The sequence below is a fragment of the Mirounga leonina genome, unplaced genomic scaffold, assembly GCF_011800145.1.
Source record: "Mirounga leonina isolate KUSES-001 unplaced genomic scaffold, KU_Mleo_1.0 Mir_178, whole genome shotgun sequence".
Taxonomy (NCBI): Eukaryota; Metazoa; Chordata; class Mammalia; order Carnivora; family Phocidae; genus Mirounga; species Mirounga leonina.
Window position 1 is genome coordinate 7,822,429 of NW_023270464.1, and position 21,014 is coordinate 7,843,442.

General features: G+C 45.6%; 1 long non-coding RNA gene across 1 annotated transcript in view; it reads left to right on the forward strand.

Annotated features, from left to right (window-relative positions):
• Nucleotides 1-21,014, forward strand: part of LOC118022975 — a 116,020-nt gene that overhangs the window by 56,700 nt on the left and 38,306 nt on the right. Inside the window, exon 2 of the long non-coding RNA XR_004682610.1 lies at nucleotides 7,524-7,577. This is a non-coding gene — a long non-coding RNA (uncharacterized LOC118022975). The remainder of the gene's footprint in view (nucleotides 1-7,523; nucleotides 7,578-21,014) is intronic.

Here is a 21,014-nt window from a genome sequence, read left to right on the forward strand (position 1 = left end):
CATGTAGCTGTCCTTTATACCTTTTTGCTGCTGTGTGGCATTTCATTGTATCTGTTCTTCATTGGCAGGTGTTCAGATGGTTTCCAATTTCTTGCCGCTTCAGACAAGGCTGTTATGAATACCGGTGTGTGTGTCTCTATGTGACCATGAGCTAGATTTGATTAGAATACTTAGCAAGAATTGGAATCGCTGTGGGATAAATGTATGAATCTTTACATTTTCTAGAAGCGGCCGAGTTGTTTTCCCAAGTGGGTCTACTAATGAATGTTTCCACCAGCGGCGTGGGGGTTCCCCTTCCCCTTTTTTCCCTGATACCACTTGGTGTTGTCAGATGTTTTTAATTTTTGTTAGTCTGATTGGGTGAAAGTGGTCTCTATGGAGGGGGGGGTGTCTTAATTTGCATTTCTCTACCTGCCAGTAAGGTTGAACATCTTTTCATGTATTTATTTTCATATATTTATGTATATTTATTTTATGTATTGATTATTCTGTGAATACTGAATAATTATACAGTATAAAGGTGTAAAATATAAAGTATAATTATTCAGCAAAAGGTTCATATCTTTTGCTCCTTGTTTTGAATTTTCTTATCGATCATTTAATCCTTCATCTGATTTATATATTATAAATATCTTTCCCCATTTTTTCCGCCCAGTGAAATTTCTTGGGCCACACTGCCAGGATTAAGTCCCAGCTCCAGAACTTCCTTATTTTTTTTTTTTAAGATTTTATTGATTTATATTTAGAGAGAGAGAGAGCACACCAGCAGGGGGAGGGGCAGAGGGAGAAGGACAAGCAGACTCCCCGCTGAGCAGGGAGCCCCACATGGGGCTCAATCCCAGGATGCTGGGATCATGACGTGAGCCGAAGGCAGATGTTTAACCGCCTGAGCCACCCAGGTGCCCCCACCTCCAGAACTTCTTGTGTGGCCTCAGGCACACCACTTAATAACTTTTGTGTGCCTCAGTTTCCTCATCTGTAAAATGGGGGTGACAACAACCTTGCTACCTCACAGCACTGCTGTGAGGATTAAAAGGTGCACCTCTGTGAAATAGTTAGTGCCTGTCACAGTAAGCGTGACATGGGCCAGAAAGACCCTGATGTGCCCTGCATGGTCATATCAGACCGTGCACATGCATCATCACTTTGCCCAGAGCTTTCTTGAGCACCGTGTCCTCATTTGATAAGATTGGCAGGCACTGCTTCTCTCTGGCTCTCAGCCGTCTAGATGACCCTCCCTTCCGCATCCCTGAGCTGCCTGAAGAGAACATGAAATCCCCGCCTCCCTCCAGGGGACGCAGCGGGGAATTGGAAGGCAGCAGACTCCTCGCAGCAAAAATAGAAGCCTCATTTGCCTGGGAGAGAATAACAATGAGGTGAGCCTGGCAGATGCAGGCTTGGAAGGCTCCTCTGAACCCTCCCCTCCATCCCTGGGGTCGGCGCAGACCTGCCTGAGCCCGCCCCACCAGCCCTTCCTTTGCCCTTCACCCTTGTTTCTTAAGACACCACTTCTGGCTGTAACGGGGACAGTCCTGGCACCGCGTTCTGATTTTCATCCCTCAGCGTTGCACTGTCCTCTTGTTCCCCAGAGCCAGGTGAGAACTCCAAACAAACACAAGACTGGTTTAATATCAAGAATCATCAGAGAAATATGTCAGATGTTACAGTGTAAACACCTCGGCTAAGAAGAGCCCTGGGAGCCGTGATTCTGTCCACGGAGCGCTCAAGGACAGATCTATTGAGATTACAGCGCGGCTGGATCAGGGCACCTTTAATTTCAACCCCAACATTAATAAATTAGCTCAACACTGCTGTAAGGAACTCTCAGGTTCATTTGGTAGAGCCTCAGATGATTTTACATAAAAGCAAATGCAGAAAAAGTAAGTTGGCGATAGTGGACGTTAGAGCCAGTTTGGGTTCAAATTTTTAGGTTTTGAAATGGATCGAAATGATCCATGTCTCTACCCTCAAATCTGCCATTAGTGTGGCCTCATAGGCCCCATGGACAGGAAACAAATAATCACCTTCAAAGAACAGTCCCCATTCAGGAAACTAATCAGGGATAAATAGTCTCTGCATTGGAATCTGGAGCAGGGAGTGAGGGTCTTCCCCAACCAAGGAGTTTGGTGGTAGAATGTGACGCTTCCTCTGTGGCTGGTCACCTCCAGACTTTGAAAGATAAGCTTCCAAGAATGGAGAGTTTTGACCATTTCATTAGTAGTGATTTGTGTGTTTCTCGTAATAATGATGTATTTTTAATAGCGTTTTTAGAAGTGCCCTTCTCAAACGAAACAGTTTTTGAAACTTTGAGACCTTTGAAGATGGATTTTTAAATCCAGTTTGTTCCCAAAACATTTGCTCAAATGAAAGTTTCACGGTTTGAGCTCTTTATTCTAAAGATGCAGCTTTCTTCCCAGAAGGAGAAGAATAATACATACTGGTGTTTATAAATAGAGTTATTAGTGTTTGAAGACTTTACCCAGCTAGCGAGGGGACTGAGTTTTTCAGAATTTTAAGATTTTTACTTGTAAACAGCCCATTGGTGTCCACTCAAGCTGGAAGATCCCCCAACTTTCCCATCACTGCTCCCCTGGCCCCTTCCCCCATAACCTGGGCTGCATCCTTTCTGTTTATATGGCTCTGAGGACCTGGAGCCCCTCTCTGAGCCCAACCCCTGTTTCCCCACTATAGTTGGTCTGTGACCAGTACTCGAAATGTTTCCTAAGGGCCCTCTTTCTTTCCCTTGGAATGACCCTGCTGTGCCCAACTGAGCACTGTCCCGGTGAGTCCTTCCCATCAGGAAACAGCAGAACCCCTGCCCCAGCCCCACGGTAAACCTGGGGGAGCATCCACACCCCCACAAAATCCTACTGTGCGGTTCCAGCCATACCTGTGGGGATGCTGGGCTACTCATGCTGCATCCCCCAGGGGCAGCTTGGTGGAGCTATAGTACCAGGTCCCAGGAGGCCTTTTCCTGCGGCAGCTTCTCTGCCAGATGCTGACCTCTGCTGGCTGCCTGTTCCCCTCTGGGAGGCAGCGCAGTGCAGATGAGCTCCATGGCCCCCTGGGCTGGCCCATGAAGGCCACGGGAGTGTGAACTCCTATTCCAAGCTCTCCATCATGCAGAGGTACTGACAGCCCCATGAGCGCCTGGCTTTCGGTGCCGGCTGCAGCCACTGGGCTGGTACTAGAAAGAACCACGCCCGAGCTGGGTACAGGGTGCAGCTGATGCGCCCTGCCTTTGATGCAGCCTGAGCTTTCTCCCCCATCATTCTGGCCATGGTGCTCTGAGCAGACCCTTCCCAGCCCTATCCCAGACCCTCTGCTCAGTGTGGCCCGAGTCTTCCATCGGCAAGCATTTCACTGAATCTGGGTCCTTATTGCTCATCAAATTCTACTTATTCTACGATCCAGCCACAGCCCCAAACCCATGTGCCCAGGGCCCAGCCTCTTATAAAGCACAGGGTTGCCTATTTGCTTCCAGGAAACGTGCTTCCGCCATGCAGGTCCCTGGCCACTTGGTTAGCATGTGAGATCAGCCTTCTGGCCTCCAGGCACACTTCCTGCCTCGGCCCTGGACACGTCCACCTCTGTCTGCCTCTGTGCCAGGCTTCCTCCCAGGGCAGCTTCCAGGCCTGGGAGCCCATCTGACTGTGAGTGTTGCCTTCACTTTGCCAAGAAAAAGTGCTTATAAAGTCTGGTTGTGACCTGCGTGTCCCCTGGCCCAGCACCGTCCCTGCTGCAGGGCCCGTCTCTCCGGCTCTGGGTGGAGGCTTGCTTGAGCTGCTCTCTCAGGGCCCGTGGAAGTTCTCTTCGCCTCAGGGGCTTCCTGCCTTGGGGGCCCCCTCCCCAACCATGCGGGCCGCTAGTGGGCCCCGAGGATGGCTTGTGGAGTTGGGGCCTCCCACCGCCTCCCCTGGCCTAATATCAAAGGTGAGCAGCAGATTTATGAACCGTCCACTCGAAGCCATGTTTCGGATTTCTGTTTGCCTCCCAAGAGCCTTTCAAAGGCTCGGTGTGATCAGAGCTCCAGTTGATTGCCAGAGATGTGCATGTCCAATAACAGAGAACCGACAGCGGCGGTTGTGGTGGGCATCCTGTGAGAAAGTTAATTAATCCTGACACCGAGTACCAACCGCCTGCCTCGGCAACAGTAGTCGTAGGAGAACCGAGCCACATGGTATTTTCAAGTCAGGCAGCTGGAGGGCTGTTTATTGGCAGTGTTCTCTGTGCCTGAGTTCTGCTGTGGATTCAGTGGCCCAGGCGAGGGCCCACCTTCCCTTCTGTACTGGTTCCAAGGGCCTGGGGTCTCCGGACCCCGGAGAATCCAGTCGTCAGCATGCGGACAGAAGGAGCCTTCGTGGAATCTCCCAGGTTCCTATGGCTTTGTATTTCCCGCCTCCCCTGGCAAGCTGGAATACAGGATAAGCCACCCTCCTACTCCCCCCAAATAACTTGTGGGTGGGACAGCAACTTGGAAAGTGGAGTGTTTACATCTTATGGGGAGACCTGTGGACTTCATTGCCAGTCTGGGGCTTGATAAGGATGAGGAGATTATTCCAAAAATGGCTGTGCATTACCAGAAGAAGAGCAGGCTCTGGGATTTCTGCCTGATCACTAGTAGCCAAGAGAAACAGGGGAAGGGACCTGGCGGCCCTTGATGCCTCCAGAGAGGGTAGAAAGAGGATGGGGACGTGTGTTTGGTAGAAGTAGGAACGGCCAGGCCGTACACGGCCGAGAAGAGAAGACTGGGTTGTTCTGAAGTGTCGGTGATTCTCTGTGTTCATCTGGCTGCTGGAACGGGAGCAGGCTCTCCCTGGGTATCTCTGGCCAGGTGGGGGACTCAGGGCCAGCAGGGACCAGCTGACCCCCAAGGGCCTTCCCAGGGCTCTGCGCTCATGACTTTGTTGGTTTTTTGAAGGTGAACCGTCTGTCCAGAAACACAGTTCACTAAGAATAACACAACCCTGCTTTTGCCAACGCAAGCGAGGGACCCCGAGAGGGCGGGGAGAGGGCACTGCTGCATGGCCAAGAAAATTCATATTTTTCTTTGGAGGAAATGGAAAGTGGTGCTAGGTCCAAGTGGTAGGTGACCTTGCTATTGAGTTAAAATGCTGCTGGGGAAATTAGAGAAGACAAACATGAAAAGAATGCTAATGAGTAGTGGTGGACCAGAGCCCAGAGCCCTGATTCCTCCACCATCCACAAGGGGTACTTGTGTGATGCCTATAAATAGACGCTTAAAAACCGATTCTAAATTGAGTTAAGATGTGGGCCTGTTTCCTCCTATGGAAAAGCGTTATGTAAAGTGCACAGCTCTGCCCTTTTTTCCAAGGCAGTTTGAGGATTCTGTGTCTTTGTGGGGAATCTGTGTGGAGCTTCTGGGGGATGCTCAGGCTACAGATGAATGAGACTCTTGTCCTTTTGAGAGACTCGCAGGCTGAGGGCAGGCAGAGGAAGAACTGTGGCTCCTTCCTCCAGGTAGAACAACGGGGCAAGCCTCACCTCCAAGGCCAGAAAGGCCAGCTGAGCCTGCAGACTAGCTCTGAGTTTCCCCGAGGTGCTTCTGGGATGGGAGGAAATGGGTGGGCACGTGGTCATTTCCATAGGCCCACCGTGGCTCTGGGCAATGCAGGTGGCTGTGGACCTGAGAAGGGGAGGTGAGAACATGGGGGACTTGTGGGGAGAATTCTAGCCTGTGTTGGTAGTCCAGGGCTTCTGGGCTTTTCCCTGCAGTCCTCTTGGTCAAAATTGCCCAGAGCTGGAATAGGGGATTCTCGAAGAGGACAGAGGTCTTTCTCACTGACCTGCTTGGGTTCATAGAGCCAACTTGTAACAGAGTAAGGAATTGAGGCCCTGTCTTAGGACCACTAGGGAAGATGTTCTTGCCTCTGGACGCAGCATTTAGCGTGTGTACCAACCCTGACATCACTTTTTTTTGGAGGTCCTGGGATGGTGGGGCTTGGGGGTAAAGAAGGAAATACTGTTTGATGCTAATGGGTTCCCAGGCAGTGTTTTGGGGTATTTGTGGCATTCACCTTCCCAGCCACCTTTGAGATTGATCTTACTGTCCATGCTTTACATGTGATGAAATGGGCCGATGGTGTAAAGGCATTGGAAAGGCAAGAGAAGCACCATACCTTTGGAAGAAATTGGACAACTGTGTGGATGCTGAGATCCCCCTGAGCAGAGGCAAGCAGATTACAGATATACAAACGGCTTGGTCAGAATGAAAGCATCTTCAGCCTTCTAAGGGAGAGCCAATCCTTTTTTTAAATGTCTGGACTAGAGGCTTCTGCAGTGGGCCAGTTTGGGGTGGCAGGGAACTCCCCCAAATTCCCTGATTAAAACCCACGGTTAGAAATGTCTGTCTAGGGAAATGAGAGTGACTCTCATTAAAAGAAAGTCAACACTGGGTCCAGGTTAGACTTTTGTGATAAAGTAGAAGCCTTTGTCTGCCCGTGCCAAGAGCCAAGACCCTATTACCTTCCCCGAAGAATGATGTCATCCCTGTGACTTCAGACCCTGGGACCAGACTGAAGGTGAACTGTCCAGCCAGCACGGCTATTCATGAAATGCTCTTAGACCTTCTGTTCCCAGCCGATGTGGCCCCAGGGAGGAGGCTGCCATTGGTGTGGTTTTAAAAGGAACAAAGACATTCCTTTATAATGCCTTGTGTCTTTAGCCAAATTGGAGGGAGAAGAGCATTTTTTTTTTTAATTTAAATTCCAGTATAGTTAACATACTGTTTTATATTGGGAAAAAGAGGAATTTGGATGTGATGTTTCAGACCAAGAAATCCCCCTCCTCTTGCACCACCCCAGGCTTCCCGCTCTCTGACCATCTGCTGCCCCCACCTTGAATTCCTGATCCAACCCAGGGCCTCACCTTGAGCCATGGAACATAGGATATATCAAACTTCGTCTTGAGCTTTCATCTGCAAAGCTTTCGCTGTCCAAGAGGAGTGTGAAACCTGATGGCCTCTTTTCTGTTCTCTTTGTGAACCCCCCCTTGCCCAGGAGGAAGGGTGAGGGCTGTGGACTTGGGCAGAGGAAATGCACGGTGGCCCGCTTTTCTTTCTCTTTGCTTTAATCTCTCTTCACCCCCCTCCAGCTCCCATAGGCACACCCACCTCCCTCTGAAAGTGTCCCAGAATACCGGCTCTGCACACTCGTGGGGTCAAGCTTTGTTGTGGGGAAATACATATTCATGAGGGCTTTGAGGCGCTTCATTAAAATGCGGATAGTCTCTCCTTCCAGAGTGATACACAAACCATTGCTTTATTTGCCCAACACGACGTTCTTAAGGCAATAATTATGTAAGGAATGGCTAACGAAACATTTTAATTATTTGTTTCTGGTAATTTGTGATCATCTCATTAGAATTATAATCGGGTCACTTTTACAGGTAATTCAAAACCTCTCACTCATTCAAATGTCTATGCTTGGAAGGGCTCTGTATGAACACCCGTGTCTTTTCAGAAACCCAAGTAACTTCCTCTATTTCCTTCTGTTTTATTCCAGAAAGATTTCGTCACCAGAAGGTTTTGGGGGCCATTACCAAACCACTTGTTTTCGGTAAGAAATATGAGGTCGCCTTGCATGGAGTGAGGTTTTGCTTCGGACATGTGTGAAATGGAATTGTTTTACTCGAGGGATGCTACATTTCAGGTGGAACTGGGCATTTGCCACAGTTCTTTATTTCCTGGGAAGCTGTGGATGTGTGATTCAGTGGTAGTCTGTGCACAGGGAGTGTGAGGCTGGGGCTTGATTCACAACCAAGGAGCCCGTGGGCACTGGGCTCGCTGTGGGGCACTAATGTTGCCTGGAATGGACCCTTCTTCCTGCCACCCCCAAAACAACAGCAACACCCCCCCGCCGAGTCCCCTCCTCACTATACTAGTGCTTCTGGCACTTCTTTGTGTACCTCCTACCTCGATTCCAATTTATATCAAAAATAGCTAGATAAACACTATGTACAACCTTTCACTGTCAAACTCGGGCAACGTTGCGAGTCTAACTAGAAATGCACCCCCGTGAAATATCAGGACACTGAGAGGAAGAATCTAACTTGGATCAGAAAGAGCCTCCTAAGCTGCTCAGGGATGAGGGATGGCCCATGTTGATGTTGCCCCGCGGGTGAAGCTAGGTTGTCCTGATCCCACTGGCCCACTTGGTTTGCTCTTGTCAGTAGGACCTACAGCAGCAGATTTGCACAGGTCTTTGTAGCCCACGTGCCCCCTGAGTGCCTGGTACATGGGACACTTGTGGGAGATATGTTCTGACTGAAGATGCGTAGGTGCTCTTTCTCCTGGACCAAAGATTCCCCAGTGGCTCCGTTGTGGGGACGCTGATGTAGGAGATGGGGTATGTTTGGAGAGCAGCGTGGAGAGAAGACTGTTGTTGGAGGTGAGGAAGCCGAGCCAGGAGTGGTCTCTGTGTCTTGATACCAGAGCCGATCTGAGCTTCTGATGGATTCTGTGGGTTTTTATGCATCCATGGGAGGGAGCACTGCTGGGCTTGGATAGGGTAGCCCCGTGGTCAGCAATCCAGAGCGTCATATACAGGAGGGTGTAGTGGCTTGGGGACTTCCAAAGGAGAGGAAGATTTGGGGTATCCCAGTGGGGAAGCTCTGTGCCAATTCTGAGGATAAAGATGAAGACCAGCAGGGGCAGGGTTGGGACACTGGAGCATTAAGACCTGGGTCTCAAACCACTGTCTTGCCTCTGGGATGGTAGAAGGATGCAGGGACTGCTGTTTAGGGTTACTGAAAGAGCCTTCTTTTGTAAGTCAAGGCAGCTGCGTTTATTTCAATTTCTAATGCAGCCTCTGTCCTTGGTGTAGGTAGCCACCCATGAGCCCTGTGTTGTGCACGGGTAGAATTCACCTCCCATCGTATTGGGGGGTGTTCTTGTCATAGATTTCCTGGATGGATTCTGCGGTGGCTTTGGGGGTCGGGAGGGGGGCACATTCATAAGACATTTAAGAGTTAGAACAATTGACCCCTATCCAAGGAAGCAGAGGGTGAAATGTCAGAGGAACTGCTTGACTTGTAATACGTTTGGGCATAAGAATAAATGAGCATTTTTCTGAACTTGACCTCAGTTGTTGGTCTTTAAAGTTTATGAATTTACTTCTGTGCTCTCAGCGAGGCCTTTTCCATCCCAAGGTCTTTTGATTTTAGACTCGTAAACATTTGTCAGCCTCAAATATAGGAGGTGCGTCACCTGCCCTCAGCTGTGACAATGCTGAAGAGTTTTGGGGGAGTCTGGGAAGGGAGGAGATTTCATGTGTAACTGGCAGCAAGGATAGCTTGTAAAGAGAGAGGTTCTTATGGGGAAGGGGTCTCATAAACTGCAGTGAAATTCTGTTCTTCTGGGAGCCCAGGTCAAAGAGCCAGTGTGGTCCGTCGGTCCTCGAGGAACTGTCCGCCGTGAAATTGGCTTCTTGAAGTTTATCTGAATGAAATTGGGGTTGTCATTGCCTTCTGATGGAGCCGCAGGGTAATTCTATGTGTGCCTCTAAGATATAAGGTATTTTTTTCTCCTGAGCCCAAAAAAGACCTAGTGGGATCTTTATGAATCCTGAAATCCTATTAGAGTATCAAAATCAGCTGCAATAGACAGGCCGTCTCGCTCTCTTTCAATTGCACTCACCCATCTGCGGTGTAATGGGACTGCCATTTAAGTGAATATGCTCATCACAATTCTCTACAGCTTCCCTGCAGAAAAGCATATTTCTTCTGTGAGAGAAAAGTGGCAATGAGATGGATATTTTTAAATGTCAATTATGCTAGAATGAATCTCTGTGAGGAGAGCTGCAGAGAGAAGAGACCCACGTTTATTTATTTTTTTCTACTGCAAATGAACCCTTCTGTAACATCAGAATACTAATACCCAGAGTTTGTGCCTGGCATCTCCTCACAGAATAGCTTGGTGAATATGCTTCCACTTACTGTAAAAGTTTGGGGCTGTGTTCTATTTTTCCCCCCTGGGAGAATGAAATCCTTGGCTTCACTGTCCTATGATAGTCAACCCTACAGGATGTGTGACTTGTAATCACAGTGGACCCTTGAATAATGGGAGGTTAGGGGTACCGACACTCGCACAGATGAAAATCTACGTATAATTTTTGACTCCCTAGAAACTTAACTACTAATCACCCACTGTTGACTGGAAGCCTTACTGATAACATAAACATTTGATTAATACATATTTTTATGTTATATGTGCTATATATTGTATTATAATAAGCTAGATAAAAGAAAATGTTTTTAAGAATATCATAAGGAAGAGAAACTACATTTACAGTACTGTAGTGTATTTATTTAAAAAAAATCCACATATAAGTGGACCCACACAGTTCAAATCCATGTTGTTCAAGGGCCAACTGTATATAAACTCAACTAGTGATTTCCTGAAGAAATGGTGGGAGAATTAATAAGCTATGTTTAAATCATGGGAAGTCTCAGAAAATCTGTGAAGTTAGAAGATGTTGCATTTGTGAAAATGGTTCCCTGCCATGATGTCTGCATGCTCTTGCACGTACAAGTGCTATGCAAAATCTGACCAAGAATGATTCTAAAGTATAAGCTCCAAAGAAGGCAGTGAAATTCCCAGCTACTAGACCTTAAAAGAAAACACAATGCTGGAATGTTAGGGGAAGCTGGCATAAGGGTGAGGTGGTGAGATTCTTGATGGAACGTTATGGTTAAGATTGTGTGATATTTGTGTAGGGAGGATGGGACAGGATAGTGAGCCTGATAACAAACTCTCCCATGCACAGGAACCCAGGAGGTGGCAGAGATATGTTATTGATCAGGTGGGAAGTGATGTAGGGCAACTGGTTGTCCACATGGGAAAAGATAAAATGAGATCCCTACCTCACATCATACACACAAGTAGATGCCAACAGAATTAACGACAATGAAGGGAAAGGTATTAAAATGTATAGAAGAGATTTTCTGTATGCCCTTGAGGTAGGACAAGGTAAGACACACACACAGCCACAGAAAAGACTGATTAATTAAACACCAATATTAGCAACTTCTTTAAGAGCAGAGACACTATATAAAGTTTACAGCAAATTACTACCTAGAATAAATATCTGAGATGCATTTACTGTAAGGGATTAGCATTCTGTCTGTAGAAGGAACTCTTTCAAATCAATTAGGAAAAAGACAACGCAATTGAAAAAACGAGCAAATAATATGAAGAAGAAGGAAGTGGGGATGATAATGTTGGGGAAGCCTGAAGGGTGTATTCATGGATGTTTGTTATGTTACTCTCTACACTTAATCCTGTGCATTTGAGAAAGTTGATAAAAGAAGAGGGTCTATGCCACACCTCGCTGTATGCCCACACAAACCTCTCTGCTCTTGTGTTGTGTGTCCCTCTGGCAGGGTGATCTTGCTCCTACTTACTAGCTAATCCTCTAACTCAACTGGAACTCCTGGCTTCCGACGCTCACCTTTTTATAAGTGGTTCTGCATTCGTCTCATCATTGAAATGGTTAGGACTTCTTTTTTTTTTTTTCTTCCCAGCTTTATTGAGGTATAACTGGTAAACAAAAAAAACCAAACAAACTGCACATCATGTATACAGTTTGGTGAGTTTAGACATATGCATACACTCATGTTACTGTCACTACGATTCAGGTAATGAACTCATCACCTCCCCAAAGTTTTCTTGTGTCCCTTTGTTTTTTGTTTGGTTTGTAGTAAGAACACCTTACCTGACATTACCTTCTTAAACATTTTTTTTTAAAGATTTTATTTATTTATTCATGAGAGACAGAGAGAAACAGAGGGAGAAGCAGGCTCCCAAGGAGCGGGAAGCCCGATGCGGGACTCGATCCCAGGACCCTGGGATCATGACCTGAGCCAAAGGCAGACACTTAACCATCTGAGCCACCCAGGCGCCCCCTTCTTAAACATTTTTTGAAGTACACAGTACTTTACTGTTAACTGTGGGTGTTATGGTTCTTAGCGGTTCTCTAGAACTTAGTTGTCTTGCATAACTGAGACTTTCCACCTATTCAGCAGCTCCCCATTTCCCCCTCCCCTCAGCCCCTGGCAGCCACCATTCTACTGTCTACTTCTGTACCTTTGAGGACTTTAGATATGAGAGGAATCATGCAGTATTTGTCCTTCTGTGACTGCCTTACTTCACTTGGCATAATATCCTCCATGTTCATCTGTGGTGTTGCAAATGGAAGGATTTCCTTCATTTTAAAGGCTGAATACTATTTCCTTGTACATATATCCCTCATTTTCTTGATCAGTTCAACTGTTGACGGACATTTGGGTTGTTTCTGTATCTTGGCGGAACAAGCCAGGCTTTTGCACATTGCTCTGCCCTGTTGTTTCAACAGCAGTGTCTCCATGGGTCCTTTTTTTGGCTCTTTGTAGCCGATTTCTCTTCTGTGTGCTTCTCCCCATCTTGACAGACAAGGCTCATGGGCCACCCTTTTTGGGGCCTTGGTTGTACCTTTAAACCCCATGTGAGCCTGCTCGGTGCTTTCCTGCCTCGCTGCTGATCTCTCTGTGGACCTGCAAGGCCACTTGTTCTGCATCCATCACAATGTCCAGCCCAGTGCCTTGTGGATAGTAGATGTTCCGGAAGGCTGTGATCATCATGTAGCTCTGGTTTCTTGAACTTCCAGAAGTTCATTGTCCTTATCCGTAAATGGGGACTCATGGTTTTGGGGGGTGGTTGTGAGGATGAACCACATCATGGATGGAGAGTACGTGACATGTAATAATAGCTCCCCAGTATTATTGGTGTCCTTGGAGAGGCACAGGGAGGCGGAGCTGGCCATTATGATTTGCTTTCAGCCTTGGTATGTGTGTCTTCAAATACTTGAAAATGCCTGCTCTGACACCTTTTTTTTTTTAAGTTGCATGTTAAGAGAGAAAAAATTTCATCAACACCTTTTTTAAAAGATGAAAAATGTGTTAAGAAAATAGCACGATGAGCTGCTACTAGGTTGAGCCCAACATAATTAGTGTGATTAAATTGAAGGAAGTTAGCCGTTACTGTATGTAACTTGTTATTAATGATATTCAGATCTAATTAATTAGACCCAGTTCTAATTAATTACATGAGCGTGTAAGCTGGCATTCTCAAACTGTGTTCTCTGGAGTCCCATGAGATGTTCCTGAAAACAGTAATCCGCATTCAGAACAGGCCGGGGACACGCTGTGCGTACTGCCCCCTCTTGGAGAGTCCCAAAGCGCCATAGTAAAGGCCTTTTGAAGTCCTGCAAGAAAATAACTTACTTAATTCTGTTTAACTCATCATTTTCCAAATTGATTTGGACCACATGTGCTTCTAGATACACCAGGAAATGCTAATGGGAGTCAGAAAAATTTTTATACAGTAGCTCGTGCTTGGACTGGTTGACAAACAACATCTATGTTTATGGAACCGTTCCTTAAGTCTTCCAGAGGAACCCTGCGGGGGTCTCCTCTATTGTGGCAGAGCACGAGTTTTGCTTTCATGGAATCTGGAGCCGCCACAGATTCATCTCCTTTCTTGGACAAATCACTTAATGTCCTTGGGTCAGTCTGCAGGGGAAAATGGTGGTGGCCCACCGGCCCTTCGTGGTGACTGTCAAGGTGAAAGTTAGCACTTAGAAGTGCCTGGCTCGGCTCCTGGGCTGTGGAAGGGCTCCTGTGGTTGTTACCAGCCGTGGCAGAGACCCTTATTTACAAGGAAGGCCATGTCATTGACCGTATCCTGGCCTCAGGGGTCAGGGAGGGAGCACCACCCACCTCCTGGTAAGGTCTTTCTAGGAGGTGTGAAAGTGTTCACTTTCACACATCCCCGCCTGCCCCGTGTGGTTGAAAATCTGTGTATAACTTTTGACTCCCCCCAAACTTAACTACTAATAGCCTCCTGTTGACTAGAAGCCTTACCAGTGACATAAATAGTTGATTAACACATATTCTGTATGTTCTAGGTATTACGTACTGTGTTCTTACAGTAAAGTAAGCTAGAGAAAAGAAGAGGTTATTAAAAAGTCCTAAAGAGAAAGTACGTTTATAGTACTGTACTGTGTTTCTTGAAAAAAATCTGCCTATAAATGGACCCATTCAGTTCAAACCCATGTTGTTCAAGGGCCAGCTGCAGTTGGACTGGCTTGACGGAGGAACCAGAGGATGAGGTCGCAGAGGCCGGGCTGTCCTGTGCAGTTGGCCACAGAGAATCCCGACAGGGCTTCAGCAGAGGGCTGACGCATAGATGTCTGTGGAAAGCAGGTGGGAGGGCAAAGGCCCAGGCGCTGGAGGCTCCTCATACGGTTCCTGGGGAGAGACGACTTGTCTTGAGTAAAAGGCTGGGAGGGTTGGCGGACAAGCTGCCAGAGCCATGTGGAGGGAGCAGGAGGTGGGAGCTCAGAGGGAGAGAAGACCCTGTTTGAGGTGGAAAAAGAATGGTCCAGTTCCTACTTCATGAAGGGCCACGGAGCTTTTGAGGGGGTGGGGGGTAAGGCTGAGGGGTCCGTCCCTTAGCCAGGCTGGCTGAGGCCATGGGTGGGGGTGATCTCCGGACTGCATAGGGGAGCCTGAGGAGAATGGCGGCAAAGTGGGCGGGAACCAGGAGGGAAGGGGGCTGAGGATTTTCAGTGACCAGGTGGGAGGGAGTCGCTGGAAGACCGTGAAGGATTTTTTTTAAAAGGCAGAGAAAGTGGCTGTGGGATTTTTCTTTTGCACGAACACTGACTAAGAAGGGGAGAAGAGAGAGGGGTGGGCACGGAAGGGAACAAGGTATTTTTCTGTGGAGGTGGAAAATCAATGGTTGAGTGTAGTTCACAGATGAGGAGAGAACAGACATGGCATGTAACAGACGCAGCGAGGAGGGAAAATGGAGCCTGGGTGCCAATGGAGAGAGCTGCTTGTTTTCTGGAGGGAGCGATGGAGGAGAAGGCTCTGAGGCCTTTCTGGCCGTGACCCCTGTTCTCTCTGGGAGGCAGGAGTCAAGTCTGTGAAGAGCAGAAAGGAGTCACCACGATGGATGTACATTCAGCACCTGCATTCATCTTTTGAACAAACGTCTCCAGTAGGTGGCAAGCGTACTTTAGGAGGGTGGATTTGACTCACCCAGCTTCTGAAAGTAGCTCCCAAAGACGACCGATCTCCACCGCCATTTTGAGCCCTGAAAACGTGGAATATCTGTGTGGCCTCCCCAGGCCCTGCCTGAAGAAAACGACACTCATCGGGGTGTTTGTCTGGCTTTTTGTCTATACTCAGTCTTGACAGTCTTGACTTCGGGTCCTGTAGCAAAGTGGGGACATCGTGTGACAGGAGCGCTGGGATGTTGTTCCAGGCAGAGACTTGTCAGTTGCCAAGGCGAATTAGCTCCTGCGTGCGACAAAGTGAGATTTCACATCAGAAGATCCATCAGCTTCGGGGAGCAATTAGCTTAGAGATAAATCATAGCTTCCTTCCCTTCCCCAGGCCTCTGTGGGGGTGGGGTGGGGTGCAAGCTGGAGTTCACACCACCCATGAAACCAAGGATTCTTTCAGGCTCTGGAAGCACCTGGTTGCCTCTCTTTTCTCTGTGAGGTGCTGCGTAGGCACTGGGCAGCCGCCTGGGTGGAAGGTACCTTGCAGATGATTTCACTTCTTCTCTCATCACACTCCTTCCCCGTATACCTCAGATCCAGAGGCAACAGGAGTGTTCTGTGATTGAACACAGAGGTGTGCCAGACATAGGTAGAATCAGGTTTCATCAGAGCTCCTTAACCCATGTAAGTGATGTGGTGATTTCTGTCTTACAGAGAAGATAGGCTTCTAGGCACGGTGTCGTGGCGAGGGCTGGTGGGGGAGTGTAATGGGCAGAGAGCTCAGTTTTGCCAGAGAAAAGAGTTCTGGGGATGGATGGTAGTGCTGGGCACAAAACAGTGCGAACGTGCTTAATGCCACTGAACCATACACCTAAAAACGTGCTAGGTGGCATTTTGATGTTCTGTTCATTTTACCACATTTAAGAGAACAGAAGGAACACAGCACCGTATTCTTGAATGTTACTATTGAAAGCACAGGGCCGGTCACAGAGACTCTTAACACATGTAGGTTCTACCTAAGGTTATTCTTCACACCTCCGAGTGTCTGTCTTCCCGTTGTTCCAGGACTTGGTTTCCAGTCTCTCCTCTCTCCTCTCTCCTGCTCCAAATGTCCTCAAGACCGTGTCTCTGTCCTTCTGCGCTGGTCTGGCCCGGGTGGGAAGCTGTTCTCTCTGATGCTTTTATCAGGATAGAGTGTGTGTGAGAATGTGTGAGAGAGAGCGTGTGAGTGTATATGAGTCTTTGTGTGAGTGTGTGTGTCTGTGTGTGTGTGTTTATGTGAGTGAGTCTCTAAAAGTGTGTGTGAGTGTGTATGAGTCCAATTATGTGTCTGTGTCCGAGTGTATTTGAGTGAGTGTGAGTCTCTGCGTATGAGTCTGTGAGTGTGAGTCTGTGTGTGTATAAGTCTGTGTGAGTATGTGTGTGTATGTGAGTGAGTCTAAGTGTGTGTGAGTGTGTATGAGTCCGATTATGTGTCTGAGTGTACGTGAGTGAGTGTGAGTCTCTGAGTGTGTATGAGTCTGTGAGTGTGAGTGTGTGTGCACGTATGTGAGTGTGAGTCTCTGGAGGGGTGTGTGTGTCTGTCTGTGTGTGCAGGGGAAGCAGGCAGGAGCCTCCTCCCGGGTGCTGGCCGTCAGAAGTGAGCCTAGCCTGGGGGCCCTCCCCAGGTGGCCTTATCCCTGTGGCATCATAGGGGAATCAGGAAGCCTGACTCACAGAAATGAGGGCAGTGTTTATAATGCCTTGACAACAAGCACTAGTGACTCAGAATGGAATCTGAAGGAAAACTTTAAAAGATGAGCCCCTGCGCATTAATATGGTGGCTTCTCTAGTCTCATCTGAATTGCATTCCTCTTCCTTCCCTGTAATGGTCCACACCCCGTAATGACCACTTGGACTTCCTAACAAAGTTGACTGAAAGCGGGAGGAGGCTCTGGAGACTCACCTTTTCAGAACCTCTGTTGTTAATTGCATAGTGTGCAGGACTGACCAGCAATATGGACCATATTATTTTTTTTCAAATAACTTTTTTAACTTGGAGTTAAACGAACAGAAAGTATAAAAATCCTAAGTATTTATTGCCATGAATTTTCTCAAAGTGAACACATCTGTGAAACTATTACCCCATGAAGAAAGGAGGCATCTCTAGAACCCAAGAATCCCCCCTCGCCTTCTCTCCCAGCCACATCCTCCCTTACCCAAAAGTAACCGGAATCTTATCACCAAATACTATTTTTGCTAATTCTTGAATTTTTTAATAAATGAATTTCTACAGCTTGTACTCTTGTCATAGCTTCTTTCACTCAATGAGGATCATTCGTGGTGTGGAGTGGGCAGTGGTTGATTGGTCTTCATTGTTATGTAGTTGTATAGTGTGTAAATGTACTAGAATTTACCCATTCTACTTTTGATGGAAATGTGGATCTTTTCCAGTTTTTGGTCATTATTGCTGCCGGGAACATTGATCCAGTGCACACGGTGCACATGTGATTGCATTTCTATTGCTCTCCTTAGGTATGGAGTTGGTGGACCAGAGGGCATGGGTATGTTTATATTTTAGTGAACATTACCCATCAATTTTCTGAAGTGGTTATAACAAATTCCACCCACACCTGTAAGTGTAAGAGTTTTAGTTGTCTCACACCCCCATGTGTTGCCATTTTGATGTTGATTCTGATGGATATAGAGTGGGATCCTGTGGTTCTAATTTGCATTTCACTGAAAACTAATGATGTGGATTATCTTTTTTTTAAAAAATATATTCATTGTCCTTTTGGGTATCTTCTTTTGTCAAGTTCCTGTGTGAGTCTTTCGCTCATTTTTCTGTTGGGTTTTCTTTCTCTTTTTGCTTTGTAGGATTTCTTTTTTTCTTTTTTAAAATTTTTTATTGTTATGTTATGTAGGATTTCTTTTTTTTTTTTTTTTATTTATGTAGGATTTCTTTACATGCTCAGTGCCTGATAACTTTGTTCAAGGCCAGCATTCCATATATTTTCTTAGTCTTCCTTTCTCACTTTTAGTGGTATCTTTTGGTGAAGAGAAGCCTAGTTTATGAATTGTTTCCTTTGAGATAATTGCTTCTTGTGCCCTGTTTAGGAAGTTTATGCATACCCAAGAACATGAAAACATTCTCTTTCTCCTTCTAGAAGCTTTATTGTTTGAACTTTCACTTTAAATCTACAGTCCACTTGGAGTTGATTTTTTTTAATATGGTGAGGTAGATGTCAAGATTTATTTTTCTTCCAGTGGAATAAAGCTCTGATTCCATTTTTTGGTGTTTGATGGCTGGCTGCTTTCAAACCCTGCCTCCTGCTTGTCCTTCTGCCCCACATCTGGGACAGCTGATAAGAAAGCTTGCATATAACCTTGAGTGGTAGTGCTGGGAAGTTTAAACATCATCCTTAGCCGCTGCGTGCACACTTGTCTGTGGCCTCATATCCTAACCACCATGGCCACTAAGGCATTTTTGGACTGGCTTTTGTGCCTGCCATGTTCTCCCCAGAAAGACCGATATGTGAGTAAGTAATCTCTTCATACCCTTTTGATAACTGGTGCATTTACCAGTCTCAACATCCAAACCAATTTTATGTGGGGAGGTAGATCCCATCATCCATGGCATGACCACAACACACCATAATGTTCAAAATTACTGTATGTATATGACTCTGTTCAATTCTGCAGATTTGTTGGTCTATCCTTGTACCAGTACCACCAACACTGCAATATGTTAATTACTGTGATTTTATAATAAGTATTTACTTCTGCTTGTTTTAAGTCCTTCAGTTATTCTTCAAGATTATCTTGCTGTATTTGGCCCTTTGTGTTCCCATATAAAATTTAGAATCATTCCGTTAATTTCTGTATAGACGCTTGCTCATAAAATCCTACTGACATTTTGATGTGAGTCCTTTGAATTATAGATTCATTAAGAGGGAGTTGATATCCTTACAATATTGTCTTCCAATCTACGAATCTGTCATTTATTTCTCTTTGAGTTTAAGTTTTCCTGATATATTTTGTAGTTTTGTATATACAACATCTTCTGTTAGATTTCTTCCAAGGTATTTGGGTATTGTTTTGTTTGCTGTTGTTATTGCTGTCATAAGTGGTTGTTTTTTTTTTTTAATTCTGTATTATAATTGCTTTTCATGGGTATTTATAAATGTGATTGTTTCTTTTTTCTTTTTTTTTTTTAAGATTTTATTTATTTATCTGAGAGAGAGAGAATGAGAGAGAGCACATGAGAGTGGGGAGGGTCACAGGGAGAAGCAGACTCCCTGCCGAGCAGGGAGCCCGATGCGGGACTCGATCCAGGGACTCCAGGATCATGACCTGAGCCGAAGGCAGTCGCTTAACCAACTGAGCCACCCAGGTGCCCAATGTGATTGTTTCTTATATGTTTCCCTTGTATTTAGCAACTTTGTTAAATTCATTTATTACTTGTAATAATTTATTTGTAAGTTCTTTTAGATTTTCTACATGTATAATCATGTTGCCTATGAATAATGAGAGTTTTGGTTTTTTTTTCCTTTTTGCACTGATTGCAAGCCCCAGTTCAATAATTCCCCTCTTGGGGGGAAAATCTTTCAGTATTTCACTTTGAATTAAGCTGGTTGCTCTCAATTTTTTTTGTAAATAGTATTTATAAGAGTAAGAAAGTTCCCTTTTATTTCTAGTTTGCTACAGATTTATCATGAATGGGGTTTGAATTTTATCAAATACTTTTTCTGCATCTAATAAAATAATCTTTGAATATTTTGCCTTTAATTAATGTGAATTATCTGATTGGTTTTTGAATATTAAACCAACCTTGCATTTCTGGACTAAATCCAACTGATTTCTGATGTGATATAATTTTTATGTATAACTCCTTTTGATTAATAATTTTTAATAGTTTTTTTGCAACTGTGTTTAACAGTGATTTACCTGTAATTTTATTTTCCTATAATGTCAAGGTCAGGTTTTGGTATCAAGGTAATGATGACTTTATGAAGTGATTTGGGCATTATTTCCTCTTTTTATGTTCCCTGGAAGATTTGGGGCAATATTGGTGTTTTCCTTCTTCTTCTTTTTTTTTTTTTTTTAAGATTTTTTAATTTATTCATTTGAGAGAGAGAGCGCTCAAGAGCACAAGCAGGGGAAAGGGCCAGAGGGAGAGGGAGAAGCAGACTTCCCTCCAAGCAGGGAGCCCCACATCGGCTCTGATCCCAGGACTCTGATATCATCACCTGAGCTGAAGGCAGACACCCAAATGACTGAGCCACCCAGGGGCCCTCCTTTTATCTTTTCCTTCCTTCCTTCCTCCCTCCCTTCTTTCCTTTAATGTTTGGAATAGTTCAATTGGGAAGCCAGTGGGGTTGGAAATTATTTCAGAAGTTTAATTACAGATTCAGTTTCTTTAGTAGATACAGGACCATTTGGATTTTTTTTCTTCTAGTGTCAGTTTTGCTAAGTTATGTTTCAGGAAGCTGTGCATTTCATAAACATTGTCACAATTATTTGTGTTATTTATAATGTCCATCATTGTCTTTTATAAGTGATACCTACCTTTTCATTTCTGATATTGTAATTTTGCATGCTTCCTCTTCCTACTTCTCACTTCCACTTTTATCAGTCTTGCTAGGGATTCATAAATTTAAATTAATTCATAAATTTAATTTATTCCCATGGGACACCTGGGTGGCTCAGTTGGTTGAGTGCCCAACTCTTGGTCTTGGCTCAGGTCTTGATCTCAGGGTCATGAGATTGAGCCCCGCCTCAGTGAGGAGACTGCTTGAGATTCTCTTTCTCCCTCTCCCTCTGTCCCTCCCACTAAAGAGAGAGCTTGCTCTCAAATAAATAATTCTTTTTTTTTTTAAAGAAAGTAAATGGGTATCTAGATTATTTATTTTTGCAGCCTTTTTCATTTTCTAATAAAAGAATTGAAAGTTATAAATTTCCCTGTATACC